Source organism: Muntiacus reevesi, chromosome 11, assembly GCF_963930625.1.
Source record: "Muntiacus reevesi chromosome 11, mMunRee1.1, whole genome shotgun sequence".
NCBI lineage: Eukaryota > Metazoa > Chordata > Mammalia > Artiodactyla > Cervidae > Muntiacus > Muntiacus reevesi.
The window spans coordinates 51,597,683-51,622,715 of NC_089259.1; positions in this window are offsets into that span (position 1 = coordinate 51,597,683).

Genomic DNA, 25,033 nt, shown 5'->3' on the forward strand with positions numbered 1-25,033 from the left:
CTTGATGTCTAGCCAGGGCTCCTGTATGGGTCACGCATGTGCAGACGTATGCTGCGATAGAAACAGAGAGCTAAGTTTTGAAGTGAGGAAGATGGGACAACCTAGGCAGGTCATTGATATTGCTGTAAAAACTATCTGGGGCATGACTTTGGGTTCAATTTAATCCATTCTTTGTTTAAAAGAAACCAAATTATACATGGAACTAGGCTAGGGACTCCCAGCCCCTCCCCAATATTGTGGTCTGCCTGGTCCTTCATGATAAGAAGTTTCAGGTTATTCTATTGAAAGGCAAGGGACCAAAGAGTGTTTTTTATCTGTTGTCTTTCAAAGGCCTCTAAGCAGTGAAATACTATCTGAGTGAGTGAAAGAGACACAAGACCAGACTAGCAGGTGTTGAACCAAAAAGAAGTGAAAACACTCACAGCACAAATTTTGAGCTGGTGTGAATTTAGTTTTGCACCTTCACATAAGTTTCCTAATAAATGGAACACTACATTTTTTATCTAAAGGAATATGTGTGATATTTTTATAGTATATGAGTAAAAAAAAAATGGTATACCACAGTACTGAATTCTTTTTTGTAGCAGAGGGAAGCTTACAAAAAGGTTAATATCAAAATGAATAATTTGTAGTTTAGGTTAAGAGATTTTCAGTTTGAAGAAAATGACTGCTTTGTGGTTCTTAATGTTGTTGTTCAGTTGCTCTGTTGTGTCCGACTCTTCGCACCCCATAGACTGCAGCACATGAAGCCTCCCTGTCCTTCACTATCTCCCAGAGTTTGCTCAAACTCATGTCCATTGAGTCGGTGATGCCATCCAACCATCTCATCCTCTATCGTCCCCTTCTCCTCCTGCCTCCAATCTTTCCCAGCATCAGGATCTTTTCCAGTGAGTCAGCTCTTCCCATCAGGTGGCCAAAGTATTGGAGCTTCAGCGTCAGCATCGGTCCTTCCAATGAATATTTAGGGTTGATTTCCTTTAGGATTGACTGGTTTGTTGAGCCCGTAGCTGTTCTTGATTTTTCTGTTTGTCTTGGTTTTTTTTTAACTTTTTACTTTGTATTGGGATATAGCCAATTAACAGACAATGTTGTGATAGTCTCAGGTGAGCAGCGAAGGGACTCAGCCATACACATGTGTATCCATTCCCCCCAAACTCCCCTCCCATCCAGGCTGCCACATAACACTGAACAGAGTTCCATGTGCTATACAGTAGGTCCTTGCTGGTTTTCCATCTTAAATATCCCATTGCTGCTCTTTGCATGAATGTATTCACATTTCTCTGGTGTCCCAGGGATAGCACCCCTGTTTGACCTTAAAAAGGGATAAGGGAAGTCATTCTTTTGGCTGTCCTTGTTTGCTGTGTTTTCCACTGAGCTATGGTGATTGTATCAGGTTCAGAGGTGACTAGTTTTTACCCAAGTGGTCCTAGGTTTTGAAAGCATTTACACTATGCAAAGAAAAAAATACTTCTCTGTAGGAATTTCACCTCTTTGTCCCCTTCTGATGATCTAGATCCTTCTTCTCCTTCAAAAATCAACCTCAAAAAAATCTCAATGTTCTTCATGAAGCCTCCTTGATTAGTTCTTGAACTGTGCCCTCGTATACAAGGCCACACAGAATTCATTTACTTGAGTTGAAATTTTGTTGCTGGCAACTTCTGTTGAGGTGATTGTTTGTTTCTCCCAATGTAGTAAATGCCTGCTTGGGATAGTCTTCCCTAGTTGCTCAGAGTCTGCCTGCAATGTGGTAGATCTGGTTCAATCCCTGGGTCAGGAAGATCCCTTGGAGAAGGGAATGGCAACCCACTCCAATATTCTGGCCTGGAAAATTCCCATGGACAGAAGAGACTGGTGGTCCCCAATCCATGGGGTCACAAAGAGTCAGACAGGACTGAGCCACTAACACACACTGCTGAGGACATATAGTGTCCTCCCCCCATATTGGGGTCTAGGAGAGACTTGAACATTCAGGGAATACTCAAGGAATGTTGATGGACTCAACTCAAGGCCAAAATACTTTCTGCTGTTAGTCCTATTCTTACATTTTACACATGTGCACCAAATATTTTTCAGAGCAAAGAATGCCCTGTATAGTCATTGAAGGAGGGAGGGAGAGGGAAAGAGGGAAGAAAGAAAATAGAGAAGAAGGAGGAAGAGAGATTTTATCTCTATACAGGAGCCCCTGACCTTCCCCAGGGGTATACTAAACCACCTCTTATTTTGAGAATAATAATTGGTCACAGTTTTCACAGGTGATATAGTAGGTCTACAGTAAGAGAGGAGGAAGGTCATTTCTTTTGCAGCATCACAATTCAGATGAGCTCTGAAAACTTGGCTGCTCATTAAAAAAAAAAATGAATGAGGAAATGGAGGAAGAAAGTCCAATGGATGCCACTACCTCGCCACTGACGACTGTAAAACACCTCTCTAACTCCAAACCCCTAAACCTGGAGGCAGCATTTTTATTTGTATGGCCTTTTTTCATATCTTGTTTTTCTCTGGTTCCTCCAACTAAAGAGGCTTTGCAAATGCCTGCCTGAATTGCTCTTCCCTTTTCTTTTGATTTAGTTCAACTCATTTTAGTACATTCATTTCATAGAGACATTCTCAGTGTCACATTTTGTATCAGGCAGTTTGGACCCTAAATATAAGCTGGCAGAGGACAATACCTACTTTGGGATGATTCAATGAATATAGGTGTAAGTGAGAAGATGCACAAAAAGCATAGATCCAGGCATCTTCTAGAGATTTCAGGTCAATTTACAAACCCTAGACAGAAGTTTTCTGTAAGACGCTGTTTGTGAATGCCTTAGCAGCTATGAATTTAGCCCCCTTAGCAGAAAGCCAGATGAGAACACAGTGAATGAGACAGGGTGGGCAACTTCAGAAGCTATCAACAGGTTAAGCAGTGCATGTAAGGGCAAGGCAGGACCGCTGTGGAGGGAGGTGGAGCTTTCCAAGACAGTTCATCTCTTATACCTGTCTGCCAACAGGCAGCCGGATTTGGGGGCTTCCCAGGTGGCACTAGTGTTAAAGAACCCACCTGCCAAAGTAGGAGATGTAAGAGAAATGTGTTTGATCCCTTGGCTGGGAAGATCCCCTGCAGTAGGGCATGGCAACCCTTTCCAGTACTCTTGTCTGGAGAATCCCATGGACAGAGGAGCCTGGTGGGCTATAGTTCATATATAGTGCATAGAATCGGACACAACTGAAGCAACTTAGCACGCACACACCCATTTTTGATGATGTATCTGTGAGGATTGCTACCACACTTGTAATTTGTTTTTTTGTTCCCGTTGGCTTTTTAAATTTTTTAGCCGCAAGCCTTATGGAATCTTAGTTTCCTGACCAGGGATCCAACGCGCACCCCCTGCATTGGAAGGGCAGAGAGTCTTAATCACTGGACTGCCAGGGTAGTCCCAAGAACTTGTTTTTTAATAAAACAATATTGGACATTTTAATTAAAAACAAAAAACAAGTAACTCTATACTGGATTCCACTCTCCGAGATGATTCTGACCACAGTGGTACTCTCTCCCTAGACAGTGATGGGGAATAAAGCTCACATTTATTGCCTGCAATCCTGTGCTGGAAGAGAAGTACTGCGCCCCCTCTGGGTGTGGGAAACTTACACATGAAAACAGATTTGGAGAACGTAAGTACCTTGTCTAAGGACAGAGTTACTAAGCATCAGAGCTAAGTGATAAACCCCAGATAATCTTTCTTTCTGTGATAAACTAAGCACCTCTGAAACCTTCCAGGGTATACATTGTTGAACCTATTTTGTCTTGAAAAATTATCATTGTTTTTTGGTCGCTTGATGTTTGGATAATAGGCAGGATATGTTCAAGAAAGGTGAAAGGACTCTTTTTATTGTTTATTGTTTGTTTCCACAGCTACAGTGAATGTTCTCCTTGTAATATGAATGTAAACTTATGTAATTACACATATCAAAGTTAGATATGACAGATGAGATAAAGACATGAAAATACATTTATCTAAGAGAAGGCCCCTTGAACTTCCCAAACTGGAGCTTTCAAAGATCTTTCTTCTGATATTACCAGTGATATGGTCCCTCGCCCAAACTCTGAGGAAAATTAAAAACAAAACAAGCAAATAAAACAACATTTTCAATGGAGACCTGAGACCAAGATTTATATGCATCAAACTCTCTAAAATACTGGCCAAGCTCTCTCTCTCCAGTTATCTCTCTTCAAATTTGGTGTTTCGTTGAAAGAAATGTGTTTTTTCTTGCTAGACTTGTTTTTTTTTATACTTAGCATCACACTAGATAATTGTGTTTACACTGGTAGTCACTTGATCAAATAGCTGGGATACTGAATAAATAAAGATTTAAGAGTGTCGGTAAATGAACTTATGAAAATGTCATATTTATGGAACTGAACAAATAACTGAGTGATATTCCAAGCCCTGAGGATAAAACCGTAGCCATTTTGAGGTCATGGAGCCTCAAGTTAAACATATGAAACGTTTTGTTGTTTTTTTTTTTTTCAAAAAAATTTATTTTAAAAAATTTCTCAGGATTTCCCTGGCGGCCCAGTGGTTAAGACTTTGCCTTCCAGTCAGGGGATACGGGTTCAATCCGTGTTCAGGAAGTTAAGATCCTACATGCCTTAGGGCCAAAAACCTAAAATAGAAGCAATATTGTAACAAATTCAATAAAGACTAAAAAAAATTTTTTTTTAAATTTATCACCTGCTTCTGTCATTAAATTATGTCTGTAATGGACACTTTAATCTTTCATTAAAAAGATCTTGGGAAAAAAAAGTATTTCTGATTCATTGTTGGCTGGCACTACATAGTTCTTGGGTTTTTTTCTGCAGTGAGAATTTACCTCGTGAAATGTATTAGTCAGCTTCCTATTGCTGAAGGGACTTGGATGGCGGGGAACCAGGGAAGCTTACTGTTGATTGGCTCCAAATACTGGTTCACAGGTACACACAGGTACTCCAGAGTTCTTTCTGTCCTAGCAAAGAGAATTTTAATCTCCAAGATCGACCTCTTTCAGAAACAAATAGGGAGGGGGTGAAGAAAGAAAAAGTACACACCTGCAACCTATTTCTTTTTGAAGCAAAGCCTTTGAGCAGATGGAAGATGAGATAGAGAAAGAAAATAGGCCAATTGCCAAGAGAGGTTTGTTTACAATACAGGCAAGTTCCTTCAGAAGTTGATAGGGAGCTGTTGTCATGGAAATAAAGGGAAATATTGCTGCAGGGTTTCAAAGAACAAATTCCTACTACAATTGTACCTGGATTTAAAGATGATGGGGATGGCAGGAGCACGAAGAGCCTCATGCAGTTCTGAGTAAAGCTTCTCTCCAGAGTGTCTCCGTACATTCTTCCGGGCCTGAGAATTCCTTGCCTTGGAGTATGTGCAAAATAAATAATCAAAACAAATGTCGCTGTTTTTTTGTACTGAATGAAATTCTTAATTGGAATAAAAGTCAATAGTCCATGATATATTTTAATTTGGAAACATTGCCTATTGTGTATGAGGCTTCTGAAAATTATATTACCATTGTTAAAAACAAACCAAAAAAAACACTCTTTGTTATTGTGGTTTAGTTGCTAAGCTGTGTCCAACTCTTTGCGACCGCATGGACTGCAGCACACCAGGCTTCCTTGTTCTTTACTATCTCCCGGAGTTTGCTCAAACTCAAGTCCATCGAGTTGGTGACGCCATTCAACCATCTCGTCCTCTGTCACCCCCTTCTCTTTCCCTCAACCTTTCCCAGCATCAGAGTCTTTTCCAAAAGACATTCTTAGTGCTGACTATGGTAGCTCAGGTGAAGTGCCTACTAGAGTACACTATTTTGCAGTATGTGAATATTAACCTGTAAATATTAAATAGAACTTACCTCTTCCATGCCCCTCCAAACCCATGAAACCCCCAAATCCCTTAATTTTATCATTTGTTGCCTGCTTCAATCAGCACCTAACCTTTTCTTTCATTTTAACCACCACGACTTGCTAGTTATGTTTTTTGAAGATGGAAAAAATGGGAAATCTTTCAGAGATTATTTTTCTGAAACACTAATTGCTCCATGGACAAAATTGAGTCCCATACATCCTCAGCTTTCCTAATTCTTTTTTAGAAAGTGCCCAGGAAGCTATTTTCTTGCTTTTCTCCTTTCTCCGACAATTCTAGCTGACGATGACGTCATTTTCCCCTTCTCATCTCCCACCCTTTCATCCCACAAAGTTTCTTATTAGGCTTTAACTGAACAAAGCAACACCTGTGTTTTTTATGTGACTTCAAACCCGTGTTTCCAATCCATTTCTTCAGCTGCCCACGAGGGTTGTTTCCATTGACAGCAGGTAATTAGCAACTTCACACAGATGGAGAGAAAGAAATCTAAAAGCCATAGACTGTACGGCCTATGGCTCATATGAAACTTAGATGCTGATCTTGAAAACTTGACGTTGGTTATTAGACATTGTAGCACAGGGTTATGGAAAGAGCAATAAACTCTAAGTTAGGAAACTTGATTTCTCTTCTTGGCTCTGATGTTAACCAGCTGGATAACTTTAAAAAAAGAAAAAAGAAAGCTTGCCTCACATCCTGTAACTTGACTTTTCCTTTTTAAAAAATAATTTATTTATTTAATTTTTGTGCTGGGTCTTCATTGCTGTGAGGACTTTTCTCTAGTTGCAGTGGGCAGGCTTCTTATTGTGGTAGCTTCCCTTGCTGAGGAACACGGGCTCTAGAGTATGGGGGCTTCAGTAGTTACGGCACGTGGGCCAAGTGGTTTTGGCTCCTGGGCTCTAGAGCTGGGGCTTAGTAGCTGTGATGCATGGGTTTTGTTGCTCCATGCCATGTGGGATCTTCCTGGATCAGGGATTGAACCTGCCTCTCCTTTGATTGGCAGGCTGATGTTTTACCACTGAGCCACCAGGGAAGCCCTTTACTTTTCTTAACTTCAGCAGTTGGAGTGTCTGATACCTTTTGTCTCCTGTATATCACATGCAATTCATATAATAACATGCCTATTTGCAATGTGGCTCATTGCCTTCTAGAAAGTACTGTAAAACCATCATTTATACCTTTTTGTTCTGTTTCATCTATCCAACTGGCATAGGCATCCTCTGTTCCTCTCTCACACTCACGGTATCTCTCCAGATGATGCTCATGAGATCAGTCAGTGCTGTTTGACAATGTCACAGAATCTGGTAGGATTTCTGGCAGCATCTCCAGTTCACTCTGCTGTCGCTGAAATTATCTTCATATTCACTCGTAAGCATCCTCCCAGGAGAGCATGCTCAAGATCTGCATATAGGAATTACTGGAAAAAGGTTTACCTGGACTCCTCACCCTCACCATCAGCAGTCACTAAGGCCATTAAAGATGGGAAGCTTTAAGCAAAGAAGCCAATGTGGACCAGAGGATGGTGGCTGAGAGGTGGTTCACTGTTTGTACCCTCATCCATTTCAAAATATGCACGGTGTCTCTTAAAAGCTGTGTGACTTTGCACTAGCTGCTTAAACTCTCTGTGCTTCTGTTTCCTCATCTAAGACATAGAACGTGAATAATACACATTGAACTCGTCATTTAAATGAGATAGTCCATGTAAAATGGCTATAGCGGGGCCTGGAAAATAGCAAGCACCTGCTTGTGTTGGCTTTATACTGAGGAAGGCAGGGGTGGTGGGGACCCACGGACATTCTCTGACGATTTTCAGCACCTGATGTTTCCGGAGGTGCTGGCTCCTTTCCCACTTTTAAGCTATAGTTTATGTCTCTGTTCATTTTTTTCTGTCCTCACTTTATTTATTATCTTCAGGGCACACATTTTGTTGTTTAGTCACTCAGTCGTGTCCAACTCTTTGCAACCCCATGGAGTGTAGCCCTCCAGGCTCCTCTGTTCATGGAATTTTCAGGCAAGAATACTAGAGTGGATTGCCATTTCCTGCTCCAGGGGATCTTTCTGACCCAGGGATCAAACCCATGTCTCTTGCATCTCCTACATTGGCAAGCAGATTCTTTATCACTGAACCACCAGAGATGCGGGTATGATCCCTTGGTCAGGAAGATCTCCTGGAGAAGGAAATGGCAACCAACTCTAGTATTCTTGCCTGGAAGATTTCACGAACAGAGGAGCCTGTAGGGATATACTCCATGCGGTCACAAGGAATCGGACTTGACTGAGCACGCGCGACATCCATTTTACACTCTTAAAGCAATCTTAATAAAAACAGAGGCTCCTCCCCATCCTGCCTTATGATAGGCTTCTAAGAAGGAAAGGAAGGCTATTAGCTCATCGGAAGTCACTGAAACATATTACTCACTTAAAGGCAATTAGTACTTCTGTGGTTCAGGAAAACAGGATATTTATTTTTTTTTTTTTTTACTTTGATCCATTGGAAGTAGTTGACACGTTTATGTTTTCTGTGTCACAGGGACTTGAACGTGGGAACCCTGTTTCCCAAGTAACCCCAGCCTTATTTTGTGTTTAATGGAGCAATGTCCACCCAATAGGAACTCAGGGCATGGTTTCTTCATCCTTTTCCTTGTTTTAAAATGAGAGGTTCTAAAGCATGCTCCAAATAAGGCAAGAGGGACGACGGAGGATGAAAAACTGCTTGAAGCCCCTTCTCTGCTGAATCCTCTCTCTGCCACCTAGTATTAGGCTTCTAGAGGGTAGAGATGGGCTTCAGTTACTATTACTACTTTCAGTTAGTGATGTTTGTTGTTTACTGCTCAGCCTACTGAATTTTAAAGGGAAAATTCAATTCAGATTTTAAAGAGAAAGTTATGGGGCTTCTGTATAACATAGGGCTTCCCTGATAGCTCACTTGGTAAAGAATCCTCCTGCAATGCAGGAGACCCCAGTTTGAATCCTGGGTTGGGAAGATCCCCTGGAGAAGGGATAGGTTACCCACTCCAGTATTCTTGGGCTTCTCTTGTGGATCAGCTGGTAAAGAATCCGCCTGCAACGCGGGAGACCTGGGATCGATCCCTGGGCTGGGAAGATCCCCTGGAGAAGGGATAGGTTACCCACTTCAGTATTCTGGCCTTGAGAATTCTATGGATTTTATGAGTCCATGGGGTCACAAAGAGTTGGACACTACTGAACAACTTTCACTTTCTGTATAACATATACATTTAAAGAGAAGTAACTATCTCATTTTTTGAAGAGCACATTTTGCTCCTTAACATATGATCCCCTGGAGGAAGGCATGGCAGCCCACTCCAGTGTTATTGCCTGGAGAATCCTATGGACAGAGGATCATGACGGGTTACAGTCCATGGGGACACCAAGAGTCAGTCACAACTGAGTGTCAAGCTCACATACTCTACGACAGGTTATCGAGAGAGCCTTGAACCTTGCACTTTACTCTCTGTGCCTCAGTTTCTTCATCTGTCACATGATGATGACAGCATTGTCATGTGGATGAGGAAGAAATGTGTAAACCAATGAGAACGCCTGGCCTAAAATAAAATGTAGTTACTGCCCTTGCTGTCTTCTCAATGGCACTTTCCACAGCTATGGTTGTGTGGGTGCAGGAGGTAATTGCATTCCTTTCCTTGACATCTTCCTGTGGCGATGTGGATTGTGAGCCCATCATTTGACGGGTTTGGTTTGTTTATTTGTTTGGCCGCATCAGGTCTTGGTTGTCACCCAGGGCATCTTCGTTTCCTCATGAGTAATCTTTTCCATGCGGCACACAGACTCTCTCGTTGTGGACAAGCGGTCCTGATGCACTGGCCTCTGTCTCTGACCAGCAGGTACACGAAGGCAACAGTGCGCTGGGTGCCTGGCAGCCTTTCTGGGCCTGCTGTGCCCATAATCCCTAATCATGAACCCATCACAGGGCAACCCTTAACTACTCGGATCGCTAGAAGATAGAAGCCGGCTGTGTGCTCAGAAGCATGATGGAAATAATTTGGTGGACAGCTAGTTTGTTTCTGCCAAAGCCAACAGGTTGATTCCACCAGTTTCTTACAATTATGGAGTACTTCTCATACGTGATGCAAACAAATATATGGAAGATATAATATAAAGAATGGTAACATGAGTACCCAGTTTAAGAAATGCTGTATTACCACTGCAGCTGGCACTGGTATATGCCACTCCATCTCTGCATGCCCTTCTGTATTGCTCAGGAACAAGCACCATTTTATTTTTGTGCTTCTTGATGGTCATTTTAGGACAGATCTAACTTTAACATTTAGGGGGTTATTTTTGACCTTTAGACAAAGAATATCCGATAGCGTGTGTTCTGTGGTGACTCAGTTTTTCCGCTCCTCTTTGTGATTCTGAAGTTCACCCCTTTGAAGTGTGTAGCTGTTAATTATTCATTTTCACTACTGCAGAAGATTCCATTTGTTGGATGCGTGCATTCATGCTAAGTTGCTCAGTCATGTCCAACTCTTTGCAACTCTATGGACCATAGCCCGCCAGACTCCTCTGTCCATGGGATTCTCCAGGCAAGAATACTGGAGTAGGTTGCCATGCCCTCCTCCAGGGGATCTTCTTGACCCAGGGATCAAACCCTGGCCTCTTATGTCTCCTGCATTAGCAGATGGGTTCTTTACCACTAGTGCTGCCTGAAAAGGCCCATTTGTTGAATAAAGCACAGTAAATCTATCAAGTTTCACAGTCATGAGCATTTAGACTGTTTTCAGTTTTGTTCTTTATGACTATTCTGATACATATCTCTTCATGCTTGTGTATGAATTACTCCAAGATATGTAATTTTCTGCTATAAACTCCACTCTATTAAAGATGTATACAGTAGTATAGATCATTCCAGGGAAACTTAAATAACTTAGATTTCCATTCACATGGACCAGCTTGATTGTTTGCTATTGATTACTGGCTTCATGGAGTAGGGCTAAGACAGACTAGAACATTCCAGCTCCAAAATCCATTATCCTCTTTTGGTTTTTGAGGAAAATTTACAAAATTTGTGTGTGATAGAGCTATCCTTCTATTAACTATCTTACTCTGTAGATTACTTTGGGGGGTTTCATATTATGTTAAAGGCACATTGCCTTTAACTTTAATTAGTCAGTGGGTAGGACATAAAATTGGGGGGACTTTTCCTTTTTATCTCTGAAATAAACTAGTTCTATCACATAGAATTGCTTTTCTGAGATACAGTATTCTATGTGATAGAACTAGTTTATTTCAGAGATAAAAAGGAAAAGTCCTCCCAGTTTTATGTCCTACCCACTGACTAATTAAAATTCCAACTTCCAAGCCTCATTTTCCTGACTTAAGCTTTAGTTTCTTTTTAAAAAGCAAATGCAATTCTCCTGACAGCCCATAATAAATAAGCAATGTATGCTCATTCGCTCAGTTGTGTCTGACTTCTTGCAGCCCCATGGACTGTAGTCTGCCAGGCTCCTCTGTCCATGGAATTTTCCAGGCAAGAATACTGGACCAGGTTGCCATTTCCTCCTTCAGGGGATCTTCCTGACTCCGGGATTGAATCCCCATCTCTTACATCTCTTTCATTGGCAGGAGGTTCTTTACATCTCTTTCATTGGCAGGAGGGTGGCTAGCGCCACCTTGGAGGCACTGATACAATACTGGGTCACAGCAAGCCCCCAGTGGAATAAATCTATAAGTTTCATGTGAAAATAACCTTCTTATAGTTCAGAAGAAATGAAGTATTTGCCATCATAGGAAAAAGAAGTAGTGAGGAATTGAAAAAATAATCTCAAAGAGTCATGCACAGCCCAGTGAAGGTCTCATCCATCAGACACCCAATCTTGCAATTCCACCTGTATTTCTAACTGCTCTCTCATGTGACTCAGAGGTTTGCCTATGCCTAGAATTGGCCTCTGTGGGGAAATCCTTCCAGGCCTAAAGGAAAGGGATAAACAGCAACAACAACAGCAGCAAACGACTGACATTTAAAACTGCATGGTTTTGGAACTACGTATTTAAAAAAAAAAGTTTACAATTTTAAACCACATGATAATGGAGGAATTTCTTAATATTTCTCATGTATAAAACTGTGTTGTGGAAAGGAAACGAGGCAAAGTGAATACTGAATTTCTCGGCTCCCTTTGTGATTTGCTTCCTAGCTGTGAAGAGTTACTCAATCCCTTGGCTCTTTAGAAGCTTGATATCCTTGCTCCTAAGATGCCAAGGACTAGCTCATGGTCAACAGCTAAAGCTAGAGCTTTAGACTCCAAATACCTGGGTTCGAGTCCTAGCTGTTGTCTTCAGCATGTCCCCAGTTCTGTCTGTGCCTTTGTTTTGTATAAAGTAGAGTGATCCTGCTAATATCATGTGTAGTGTTTTGTAGATTTAAGCAGAAATTAAACAATACAGTTAAAATATAAGTAGACTTTTAAAATTACTATTCCCTGCAACACATATTGGACGTCCTTGGTGGCTCAGATGGTAAAGCATCTGCCAACAATGCAGGAGGCCTGGGTTCGATCCCTGGGTCGGGAAGATCCTCTGGAGAAGGAAATGGCAACCCACTCCAGTACTCTTGCCTGGAAAATCCCATGGACAGAGGACATGATATGCTTCTCCCACAGTCCATGGGGTCGCAAAGAGTCGGACACGACCAAATTCGCTTTCACTTTCAACACATATTAGTGAGACTTCTCTTTGCTAGATGCTCTGCTAATTGCTGGTGATATCAAGGTCAAGCTAGTGCCTTAGGAGTGGAGCAGCAAAGCATTCAGAGGGAGACAAGGAGTTTCTGAAGAGTAAAAAATATACCTTCGTATTTCAGTACAGGCCATTCCTGTGTCTACATTTATTTTCTTCATGTGACCTTCAATCATTCACAATTTATTTAGTTTTTACTTTTATTTTTGACTACACACAGCATCTTAATTTCCTGACCAGGGATGGAAGTTCCCCCAGGAATAGAAGCCGAGAGTCTTAACCACTGGACCATTAAGGAAGTCCCTCACAAATAATTTTAAAACATTACTTAATACTTTTGTTTTGACAAATATCCCTTCTGCAAAAAGTAAAAAGAAAACACATCTTCATCAGGAGACTCTTTTATTGGATGCATTTTTTACCTTGAGCTTAACAATGCAGGAGATCCAGGTTCAAACCCTGGGTTTGGAAGATCCTCTGGAGAAGGGAATAGTTACCCATTCCAGTATTCTTGCTGCGAGAATTCCATGAACAGAGGAGCCTTGAAGGCTACAGTCCATAGGTGCACAAAGAGTTGGTTTGGACATGACTGAATGACTAGTGACTAACATGATTAACTCAAGGTATCAGCAGGACTGTGTTTCTTGTGGAGGCCCTCAGGGAGAATCTGTTCTCTTGCCTTTTCTAGCTTCTGGAGGTTGCCTACAGTCCTTGGCTCATGGCTCCTTTCTGCATCTTCAAAGCCAGCAGTTTTATTTTAATTTTAAACTCATTTATCCATTTTAATGGTATAAAATGACTTTTAGATCTTAACCAAATGTGCTTCATTGTTTTTGAAAATGTGATTTTGCATTTTATGAAAGACCCATTTGCAGATTTGGTTTATTTTTTTCTCCATTAGTAGACTATTTTTTAGAGCAGTTTTTAGTTTGCAGAAAGGCTGAGCAGAAAGTACAAAGGGGTTCCTCTGTGTTGTCCCCCTCAATCCCTCTGTGCAGATTTCCTTCTTATTAGCATCTTGAATAAGTGTGTTATATATATTAAAATTGAACCAGTATTGATACACTATTATTATATAAAATCCATTGTTTACTTTAGGGTTCATTTTTGTATTGTGCAATTTGATGGGTTTTGTCAGGTATACCATGTCATGTGTCCACTATTACAATGTCAAACAGAATAGTTTCACTGTCCTAGAAATCCTTTCTTCACCTACCCATCTCTCCCTCCTTCCCATCCCAAGCCCCTGATTTTTGTGATCTATTTCTACTTCTACCTTTTCCAGAATGTCATCTACTGGGAGCATCCGAATGCAGCCTTTTCATTACTGAAAGCCAGTAGTTTCAATAGCATCTTCAGATCTCTCTCCTACTCTTACCTTCTTGCCCTCCCCCCTTTTATAAGCCCCACTGGATATTCTAGGGTACTCTTCCTACGTTAAGATTCTTGATCACATCTCGAAGTTCCTTGCGCCAGGTAAAGTAACATATTTGCAAGTTCAGGGCATTGGGATGTAGACATCTTTGAGGAGGTATTATGCTGCCACCACAGACATTTTTGACTGGATTATCTCTAAATTATTTTCCGCCCTTTTATGTTTCTATTATAAGTTAGGTTTGGCGACCTTACCACTACTCACATTTTCAGGTCTTCATAAAAGTACAGCCTGTTGTTGTTCAGTTGCTAAGTCCTGTCCGAGTCTTTGCAACCCCGTGGACCACAGCACACCAGGCTTTCATGTCCTACACTATCTCCTGGAGTTTGCTCAAGTTCGTATCCATTGAGTCAGTGATGCCATCCAACCATCTCATTCTCTGCTGCCCTCTTCTCCTTCATTTTTTCCAGCATCAGGGCCTTTTCCAATGAGTCAGTTCTTCGCATCAGGTGGCCAAAGTATTGGAGCTTCAGTCTCAACATCAGTCCCTTCAATGAATATTCAGGATTGATTTCCTTTAGGATTGACTGGTTTGATTTCATCACAGTCCAAGGGACTCTCTAGAGTCTTCTCCAGCACCACAATTTGAAAGCATCGATTCTGTGGCACTCAGCCACTTTTATGGTCCAACTCTCACATCTGCACATGACTTTAGTCTAGATCCACATTATTACAGTTATTATAAGCTCCCTGAGAGTCAGAGTTTGATCTGTTCTTCTGTGCATTCATGGTATCTGGCATTGGACAGCCTAACTCATAGTAAACAAAGTTCTTATACCTGCCTCTCACATCTTGGTTCTTATATCATCCTTTCTTCACTCTTGCAAAAATCCATTAATAATTCTCTTTACCTATGGAAGTTCTTGATTCTCTACTTAATGTCATCATTAGAAACAAGCCCAGTTCTGATTTCCTCACGTCTCTTCTGTCATTCAATTGTAAGTCCTTTGCCTGATATACTATGTGCAGTTCTAGTATTATTCTTTGCTGATGTTTCATCTTATCAACCCTACTTATTCACGAATAATGGGGCAAATGATTTAGTCCCCCTTTCTTGATACTCGATACTTTAAGGGTAGTTGGAAATCTAAGGATTGCAAAAAGTATATACATTTTATTTGGAATAACCAACTGGATTTCAAGATCAGAAATATGAGGTAGCATGCACCCTGCTATCAAATGAAGTTCATGTAAAACATTATAGCAGACCTCCATTGTTCTGAAGACATTTGCAGAGTGCTTCTGAAGTCTGCTAATTAGCAAGCGCTCAGCTCCCCCTTCCTATTTCTTATCACATTATTTGCTTTTCCACAAAATCATCCAGTGCAATTTCATAAACACCAACATATGTTTCCTTTTTGTATTCTGACTCTTCTCATTGGGTCAGAATCTCATTTTTAAACAGCTGTGTTCCTGAGTTTTGTCTTGACTAACGTATTGCTCTTTTCATTGTGAATGAAAAAAATATGGGATGGGAAGTATCAGAAATGGTGGTATTTTATCAAGTTCTTATTTAGGCACTGTTGAAGAGATGGTGTTTGTTTCTTGATCTAAAAATTCTCTCCCTTCCATTTAAGTGTCTGCTCACTTCTGCTAATAGTAACATAATAAAGAGACCCACCCCTGATTCTCTGAAAATGGAGCAACTATGATGATGACTAAATTTCTTCTAGTGACACCTGGAAAAGAAAGTATTTTCTCATTACTGTGGGAGCACAGTTTCCAATCTTTTCAATAAGGCTTGAGTTTCACTATAATTCTTCAAAGAGCTGCTATTATATGGGGGTGCTTCTAGCAATTCCTGTGAAAATGATGAACTGCTGGGGCCTGAAGGCTTGAAGCTGACTTGTCACTAGCAGTGTGTGTGTAAGTGTGAGTGTGTGTGTTGGGGGAGGTGGGGGGAAGCAACTTTGATGTGTTAATTACATGGTCCCTCCTAATCCTTGGAATTTGTGTAAAGTCAAGGTAAAAGCATGTGATTGACCTACTTGCAGAAATATATTACATGGAAACAAGGGATGGTCCTCCAACTGTTTTTCCTCAATCAGAAAAAAAAAAAAAAAAACCTGAAAATACCCTAGGGTGTGTGGAGCCTCAAGCCTGCAAATTTTTATTTTTTGCGTGACCTATTTCTATAGAGAAGTAAAAGTAAAAGTGTTATTAGCTTAGTTGTGTCCAACGCTTTGTGACCCCATGGACTGCACTAGCCCACTTAACCCCTCTGTCCATGGGATTTTCTAGGCAAGAATACTGGAGTGGGTTACCATTCCCTTCTTCAAGGGATCTTCCCGACCCAGGGATTGAACCCAGGTCTGTTGCATTGCAGGACTATTTAAAAAAAAAAAAAAAAAAAAGATTATACCATTCATGAGTGCCTTATCAGTGAAGGTTTAGACTGAAAAGTAGAGAAGAGGTACTTGTGTATTTACTGATTATTCAATCGAAGAACAGGAAGGTTCTGCATAGTGTTTAGACCTTATCTGTTTCTGTTTCTGTTCAGAACCAGGCATCATCTCTTCATGTTCTTAATTGTTAAGTGTAATAATTCCCACCACGAGAATAAGGTCACAATGGCACCATCACCCACAGTACAGTGACTCTTCGGATCCCGTTCGTATTAAAACAGTGTTGATCTGTTTGTTTCTGAAATTCTCACTTATCCTATTTGTTTGAAGCTGGTCTTCATGATTATTCATTGCCTGTTTCAGGCATCCCACTGCCATTCCCATGGCCCACAAATACCAGCTTCCAAAGTTTCTCTCTGGGAGTTGGTGATGGACAGTGAAGCCTGGTGTGCTGCAGTCTATGGAGTCACAAAGAGTTGGACACAAATGAGTGACTGAACTGAACTGAACTGAGAGTTTCTCTCAGAGGTTGTTATTGGGCTTCATGGGTTATGACCACAAATACAAACCATTTTAAAAGTCCATAGAAAATGTGAACAATAATTCATTTTCTGTCATACAGAATTTATTGTCTATAAATTTGTAGCATAAACATTCAGCAAATATATCTCCCAACTACATTGTCTCTTGGATTGTTAATCAGGAATTAAATCATAATCACTGCTTTCCTGGATCTCTTCATCTTGGCCATCACCCTACCTTTCACACATGGTCACCAGCAGGAAGTATACACAGAGCAGCCATGGGTGGAGTGAGAAAAGTGATTCAAACCAGGAAACTGAATTCGTCAACCTTAGAGCGCAGTGCCACTACATGGATGGGAAGGGCCTGTGAGTGTTGGCAACAGTGAATGTCCCAGGAAGAGATAGGTGTGGCTGCCCTGGAGGACTGCCTGCCAAATGATGTAGAGCTAGGGAGGCTGTGGGGTGACCATCCCCGGTGCCAGCATGGGCAGGGAGGGACACACCTGATGACAGGGGTCAGCACCACCTGGCCTTCATCAGTGCTGTCGACCTAAGATAACACTCTAGTTGGCATGTGCAAAGGACTCACATGGGTTACTCAAGCTTGAGGGTTACCCAAAGCCTGACATTGCCCTTTGCCTCTTATGAATAAGAATCTATCCTGCAATGTGTGTGGGACTGTAAATTGATACTGCTACTATGAAGAACAGTATGGAGATTCCTTTAAAAGCTAGGAATAAAACTACCATATGACCCAGCAATGCCACTACAGAACATATATCCTAAGGAAACCATAATTGGAAAAAGACACATGTATCCCCGTGTTCATTGCAGCACTATTTGCAATAGCTGGGACTTGGAAGAAACCTAGATGTCCACTGACAGATGAATGGATAAAGAAGCTATGGAAGCTGTGGGACATATATACAATGGAATATAACTCAGCCATAAAAAGGAATGAATTTGAGTTGGTTCCAGTGAGGTGGATTAACCTAGTGTCTATTTACAGAATGAAGTAAGTCAGAACGAGAAAAACAAATATGACATATTGACACATATATATGGAATCTAGAAAGATGGTACTGATGAATCTGTTTGCAGGATACCAAAGGAGGTGCATACATAGAGAACAGACTTGAGGATCCAGTGGGGGAAGGAGAGGGTGGGATGAATTGAGACAGCAGGATGGAAGCATATACATTTCCGTATGTCAAATAGACAGAGTGCCTTTGATATGAACAGCAGGGCCAACTGACCTATGAGGCACTAATATCAACAATACTCTTGTAAGCCCAGAAAAATGTTCTAATTGCTTTTACATCACAAGAAAAAAAATGAATTTTTAGGCCCAAGAAAATGTTTTCATATAGAATTCCTCTTTCTATTAATGCAATCATAAAGTATCACTTTACACATTATTTTGGCAAGAGAGGAGCCCACAAAGGCTATGGTGCCCAGAGCCTAAGGAAGTCATAACGTAGCCCGGTTGGTGAGCATCTCCCTAAGGGCTGGAGATGCAGTAGGGAGCCAGAGGCAGTCTTGTCTTTTATAATGTGCGAGAGTGCAGGAAGAGGGACAAGACCATAGAAATCTACATCATGGAGCAATATATTCTTCCGGGACTTGCCTGGTGGCCTTGTGGTTAAGAGTCTACCTTCCAGTACAGGGGATGCCGGTTCAATCCCTGGTCTGGAAACTAAGATCCCACATGCCATGGAGCAACTCAACCCAAGAATCACAAGTAGAGAAGTCCATGCACTGCAGTGAGAAGGTCTTGCCCTGAAACAAGAGAACCCCATGTGCTGTAACTAGAGAGAAGCCCCCATGTCCTGCAATGAGAGAAAGCCTGTGCCATAGTGAAGATCCAGCCCAGCTTAAATAAATATATATATTTTCTCTCAATAGAGATATGCTGGGGAACTACAAAAGGCTTGGTAGCAGGGTTGGGGTCTTGTCTGTGCAAATCAGTGATGGCTGGAGATGACTGCTTCATTTCACTATGCTGTGTAGCCTGTTCACCAGAGTTTTTACCTATTATCCTTATAATTGATGCAGATGATGATCCAAGTGTATTGTAGGCAACTGTTAAAGTCAGCTACTGGTAGAGATTTAACTTTGATACTGGCTGCTTTGAAATATAAGCATCCCATCTGAAAGCATTTCTGAAATAATTGTGAAATGTGTAATAACTGTATGAATAATTTGCTACCTGGCTCTGCGTCTATGATTGCTTCCAGGTTCTTCAAAGTATCCGAATCAATGGTAATCATAACACACCATACTGAGGCTGTGGAGACTGGAATAGACATCTCCAAGTGATGCCTATTTAAATACCTCCGGGGCTTGTGATCTTATAACCTCTCAGTCTCTACCACAAAGCATGGCTTTGCATCTTAATAAATTTCATTTTCAAACATCTGACTGTAAACAACAACAACAATAACATAAACCCTTCAGTGTGTTTTTTCTTTTTTGCTATAACAAGCAAATATACATTTTGCAATGTATTTATTTTACATATAATATATATGCTTATATACCATGTGATATTATTATATATAATATATATACTAATATTATATATCAGTGATAGTATATATCATGTGATATTATACATCATGTGATATATTACAATATATATGCCTCATTAGTTTGGATTGTATTCAGTGATGCCCGAATTTCCTTAAAATCATAAAAATGTAATTTACTTGCATTTTATGTAATGGAGATAGGGATTCAGCTAAAGATATACTTTATTCAACAAGCAAATATTTAGTGAATGTCCCCTGCTGTGCCAGATACTGAATAAGGCATGGGGTGGGGAGAGGGGATCCATAGATAAACAGCATAAGCTTCTTATCTTCAAATAACTTATAGTTTAGAGGAGAAGATGGGCAAGAAAAGCAGTGATTGCAACTCTGTCATAGTCACTATCAATGGCAGATGGGCCGTCCAGCCAAAGCTTGGTTCAGATATTGAGACTTCTGACTACCTCCCACACAGAGAAAGGGTCAGAAAAGGTTTCCTGTTCACATGATTGAGGTCTCTGAGGGGAGCAGAGCTGTTCTGTCAAGCAAATCTGAAATGCTTGACAGAGCAAGGGAAGGAGGCTGGCTCCAGTTTTGATTGTGGTCGGGGGTGAGGCCAGAGTGGGAGGTCCTGCCTAGGGACAGACGCTTGCATAGTCTGAATCTCCTGCTGGTGCCAAAGGAAGAACACCCGGCTTTCTTATCTGCTTGTCCACATGTGGGACACAAAGAGTGGGACTTAAAAGCTATCTGCAGTCAAACACCCCCAAAATGGAGCCAGACTCCTCACTCTAAATACTGTGTGATAAGAAGAGTTGTCCAAGAGGTTTACAAGGTGGGCCAACCTGAGTTGAGCAGGTAACCCAGCTTTGGAAGAATCGAAAGAGTTCCTGGAGCAAGGTGTTCTGGGTGAACCATGATGAATGAGAGGACGAGTGAAGATGTTTAACTATGAAGATCAGCTCAAGGCAAAGGGATATCATGCTTGAAGTGCCAAGTGGCATGTAGTCCCTTCAACAGAGTGAGATTATACCAGAGGGAGCATGTAGAGACAGCAGTAGATGAGCTTTCAGGGTGTGAAGTTAGAGCTTCCCTTTAGGCTTCCCAGGTGGCGCTAGTGGTAAAGAACTTGACTGCCATGGAGGAGATGTAAGAGACGCTGTTTCAATCTCTGGTTTGGGAAGATCCCCTGGAGATTTGGTAAGACCCCCCCTGGAGAAGGAAATGGCATCCATCCCAGTATTCTTGCCTGAGAAATCCCCTGGACAGAGGAGACTGGTGGGCAATAGTCCATAGGATCACAAAGAGTTGGGCATGACTATAGCGATTTAGGAGGCATTGAGATAATGGAGAATGACTGCAGGTTTTATTCAGATATGTATTTTAAAAGGTGATTCTTCACCTGCCCAAGCTTTAATAGGAAGAAAAAGAGTAAAAACCATTACCAACAAGGGGTATGTGACTTGATTAGTCAATCTTCTCTTGGTAATCACAGGAGGCTCTCGTCCCACATAGTCTCAGGGTATTTCCAGGAGGGGTGTGTAGTGAAGGAAGGGGAAGAGGAGGAGAATAAGAACCTCTTGATCAGTTTTTTCTAATTATAGAAATCACTCTGCTCTCCCAAACCATTCTGATATGTCTCCCATGGGAAGGAAGTCTCTATGGTTCAAAATAAAAGAACTTTCCAGGTGATTTGGCTCTATATAATCTTCTGACAGATGTGAGACTGGGACTATAAGGAAGTCAGACTTCCAATGATCCCTTGAACTACAATGCTGGGGAAGACTCTTGAGAGTCCTGTGGACAGCCAGGAGATCAAACCAGTCAGTCCTAAAGGAAATCAACCCCGAAGGACTGATGCTGAAGCTCTGATACTTTGGCCACCTGATGTGAACAGCCAACTCATTGGAAAAGACCCTGATGCTGGGAAAGATTGAAGGCAAAAGGAGAAGAGGGCAACAGAGGAAGAAATGGTTGGATGGAATCACCGATTCAATGGACATGAACTTGGGCAAACTCCAGGAGATGGTGATGGACGGGGAGGGCTGGTGTGCTGCAGTCCATGGAGTCACAAAGAGTTGTGACTCAACAGTCACAACAGCAACAACATCTTCTGACACTAGAGGAAGACTGGACTGACAAAGCAAAGCTCTAAGAGTGGATTTCAGGCTTTGGTTTAGCAGGGACAAGGTGTTGGGTAGAGAATGGGAGCAGAGGGATGTGTCATTATCCCCTGGAGAACTCAGATCACAGAAAAGTGTGCTCCTGTGGGTTTAGGAGATCCACTTCTAATTCTTTAGAACTGTTCAATTTAGTGGATGAGAATGGGAAAAAAAGATAAAAGTAATACACAGAAAAGAGCAGTAGAGATAACTGGAACTTGCCAGGAGGAGCAAGACTCAGACCAGAAGTTAATTGCCACAGTATCCATCACACTAGACCCTCTCTATCCTATTGGCCTGAGCACTAAGGACTCACCCTTCAGAACACTGGAGAATGGAAGACAAATACGAAGCAGAAGTTTGTGATAGGTAGTCACAGCTTCCTGAGCAGATCCCCTAGAGACCGCTCAGCCTGTGGCCTTTGGGTTCCTGTCTCTGTTTCAGGTAGCTCTCCTGGAAATTCTTGCATGGCCCTGGAATCTGCTGCCATCCAACCATGGGCTCTGTGCTGCTGGAGGCCAGAGGAAAGAGTAATAAAAGTGGAACTGGTTGGCTGAGCAAAGGCTCTCTCTCTCTTTTTTTGTGTGAAGCAGGAGAGTGAGGAGTTGGGGGGAGGGGAGATTTGATTAAAGGAAGAAAACCTTCTGTGACCAGGGCAACCAGAAGGCCCCCAAAAACCTGTGGGAGTTTTGGGGGCGAGGAATGGAGAAGTCCTGTAGATTTGTTACATCAAGATGTTAATGTTTTTAATCAAGGTTCCTAGGTGACCCTTAGGTAATTAACTCATGGTCTAGTTCTCCCATTATTCGTCTTCAGCTGATTCTTCTCTTTGTACAATCTCTTTTCCCAACGAAGGCTACTAAATTTGAGAAGTGGTTATGAGCTGCTACATTGAGCATTCATTTGATCCTAGTGCTTAATTTGTTTCTTTCTCTTTTAGAGCTGATTGAAAAAAAGGAGGAAGTTATTTCAATCAAGGATTTATCCTCTTGAGAGAAAAGGGAATCATTTAAATACATGGTGCGTGGTACTTCTAAAACCAGGGCATGTAGCCTAATAAAATAGTCCTGGCCATATGAATGAATCCACATTTCTTTTTCATTGCCAGGTATGCTCAACTAGAACTGATACAGTTTTGTAGATCAGTGTTCATTCAAGTGATTATAGAAAAATGGTTACAGAGGTACTGTTTTAGCAAATTAACATTTCAAGGGCATAATTACAAGTGCCTTAATAATAAAGGCATCTTTAGGATCACATGGATTTAAGAACAAGGCAAACTGACAGTTTATAGTTCACCTTACAGATTGATAGCAAACCAGCTTTGAACTGAACATAAAAGTTTTAGAGAGAAAAATAGATGGGGAGGTATTTAATAACATGGCATTTAAGCAGAAGACATGTCTTGTAGCTCAACTTACTGTTTAGCATTATGCTTAAAATATTTCATAGTGTATTCTCCCATTCCCATCCAGGACTATTTAAATTTTTACTTGCCAATTAGTTTGTAGGAGATTGGTTCATGAGGAGACAAGGTCAGTGGCATATTATCTATGAGTCACCAGGGCTAGCAAGTTTCATAAATGAAAAGGGGGACTCTGGATATAACCAGCATGAAGGTACTCAAAATTCACAGAAAATAGTACATGTTTATTGAACAGGACTGTCAAAAGCACAGACTTTGCCCACTAAACTGGATTTGTGATGTCAGGAACTTCAGCTGAATTTCTAAGTGTTAAATTTTCTTAAGGCAAAAATACTTGGGCACGGTGGAAATGCTTAGAATTAGGGAAAAAAAAAACCAACAACAAACCTCTGTGACTATCGACTGCTCTCTCTCCAGCATTTCTTGGGCATATAGTGGCTAATCTCCTGGCTTCCAGGTGGATCCCTGACGATGGCTTGCTTGACGGCTCTTTGATCTTGCCAACCACAGAGCAAAATGGGAGGGAGGGATGAAGAATGAATCTTCTTGGTGAGAGGTGTCCTATTTTTTATGACATTGCTCCATGTGTTTTAAATACTTTTTCTAGGAATAGTGATCAATTTGCACACGTGTACGCAGACTGCTTCAACTGTCTTCCCTATTGCTAATAGAGATTTATGAGTTAGCTTTTCTAAGCCTTGGGAAGAAAAGCTTTAGCACCTGACTATGTATAATCTATCTCTCCTGTATGCTGTCTTCCTGGGTGAAAAAAATTAGTGACATGTAAACCATTTACATTTAAAATTACTTTAACCAATGAAGGAAATTGAATTGTGATACAGAATTGTGTCTGAAGAGAACTGAGGTCCATGTCAGCAACCAGATTTGGGTCAGTTACAGCTGATAAAAATTTACCAGATCATGACCATTTCCTCAATAATTCCAAATATATTAATGTTAGGGTGTTCTTGGTTATGCTCTTCAAGTCATCTGACTAATTAGTTTGATCATGCCAAACCCAAAGACTGGGTTGTGTCTGAAATCCCAAGTGTCTGAAATTCAGGTGTCTAGAATATGGTCAATGAAATTTATAAAAATAATAAAGTCACTGCCATTTAGTGAAAATATTATTAAACCTCATAATAAAAATGTCCTTTAATCACATTGAAATATATTGCATTTTGGCCTGTAGCCTGTTTAGTTAAGTTTGATATATTTATGTTACATAAATAGAAACTAAATTAATAATTAGTCAGTGAAATAGTGTACACCTGGTAATAAATATAATTTTGTTTTTCAGAACATTTTTCAGAGTAGTTAAATCAGTACTCTTATTTAGTAGTTTGTCTTTTATTAATGTTGCATACTTTTTTTTCCTATTTTTAACCTTTCTCCTGTGCCTGTGCTCCATCGTGTCCTATTTTTTGTGACCCCATGGACTGTAGCCCTCCAAGACCCTCTTGTTTTTGTTCATGGGAGTTCCCAAGCAAGAATACTGGAGTGGGTTGCCATTTCCTCCTCCAGATCTTCCCAACCCAGGGATTGAACCCTTGTTTCCTGTGTCTTCTGCATTGCAAGTGGTTTCTTTACCTGCTGAGTCATTGGAAAGTCTAACCTTACCTCTTTTCTCACTCTAAATACTGTTTCTTCCAGTATTTGAAAAGTGTGAATATTCTGAAAGTCTCTAGTCCAGGTATCTTCAGATAAAAAAAACCATTTTTCCCCAACTGGCATGCTAAAATAGGGGATCTTTCTGACCCAGGGAACAAACCCACATCTCTTTTGTCTCTTATGTTTCCTGCATTGGCAAGCAGGTTCTTTATCACTAGCAGCAGCTGGGAAGCCCAAGATAGTAGCAGTGCTAAAATTTTTGTGATTTCAGTGATTCACATTTTGCTGTTTATTTCTCTTACTTATCTGCTCAAGAGTAGAGACTATGACATTTGATCTCTTGAGTGTGGTTCATGAAGCTGAGTTGGTACTATTTCCATTTCAGGTCATACCAACTTCAAGCAAG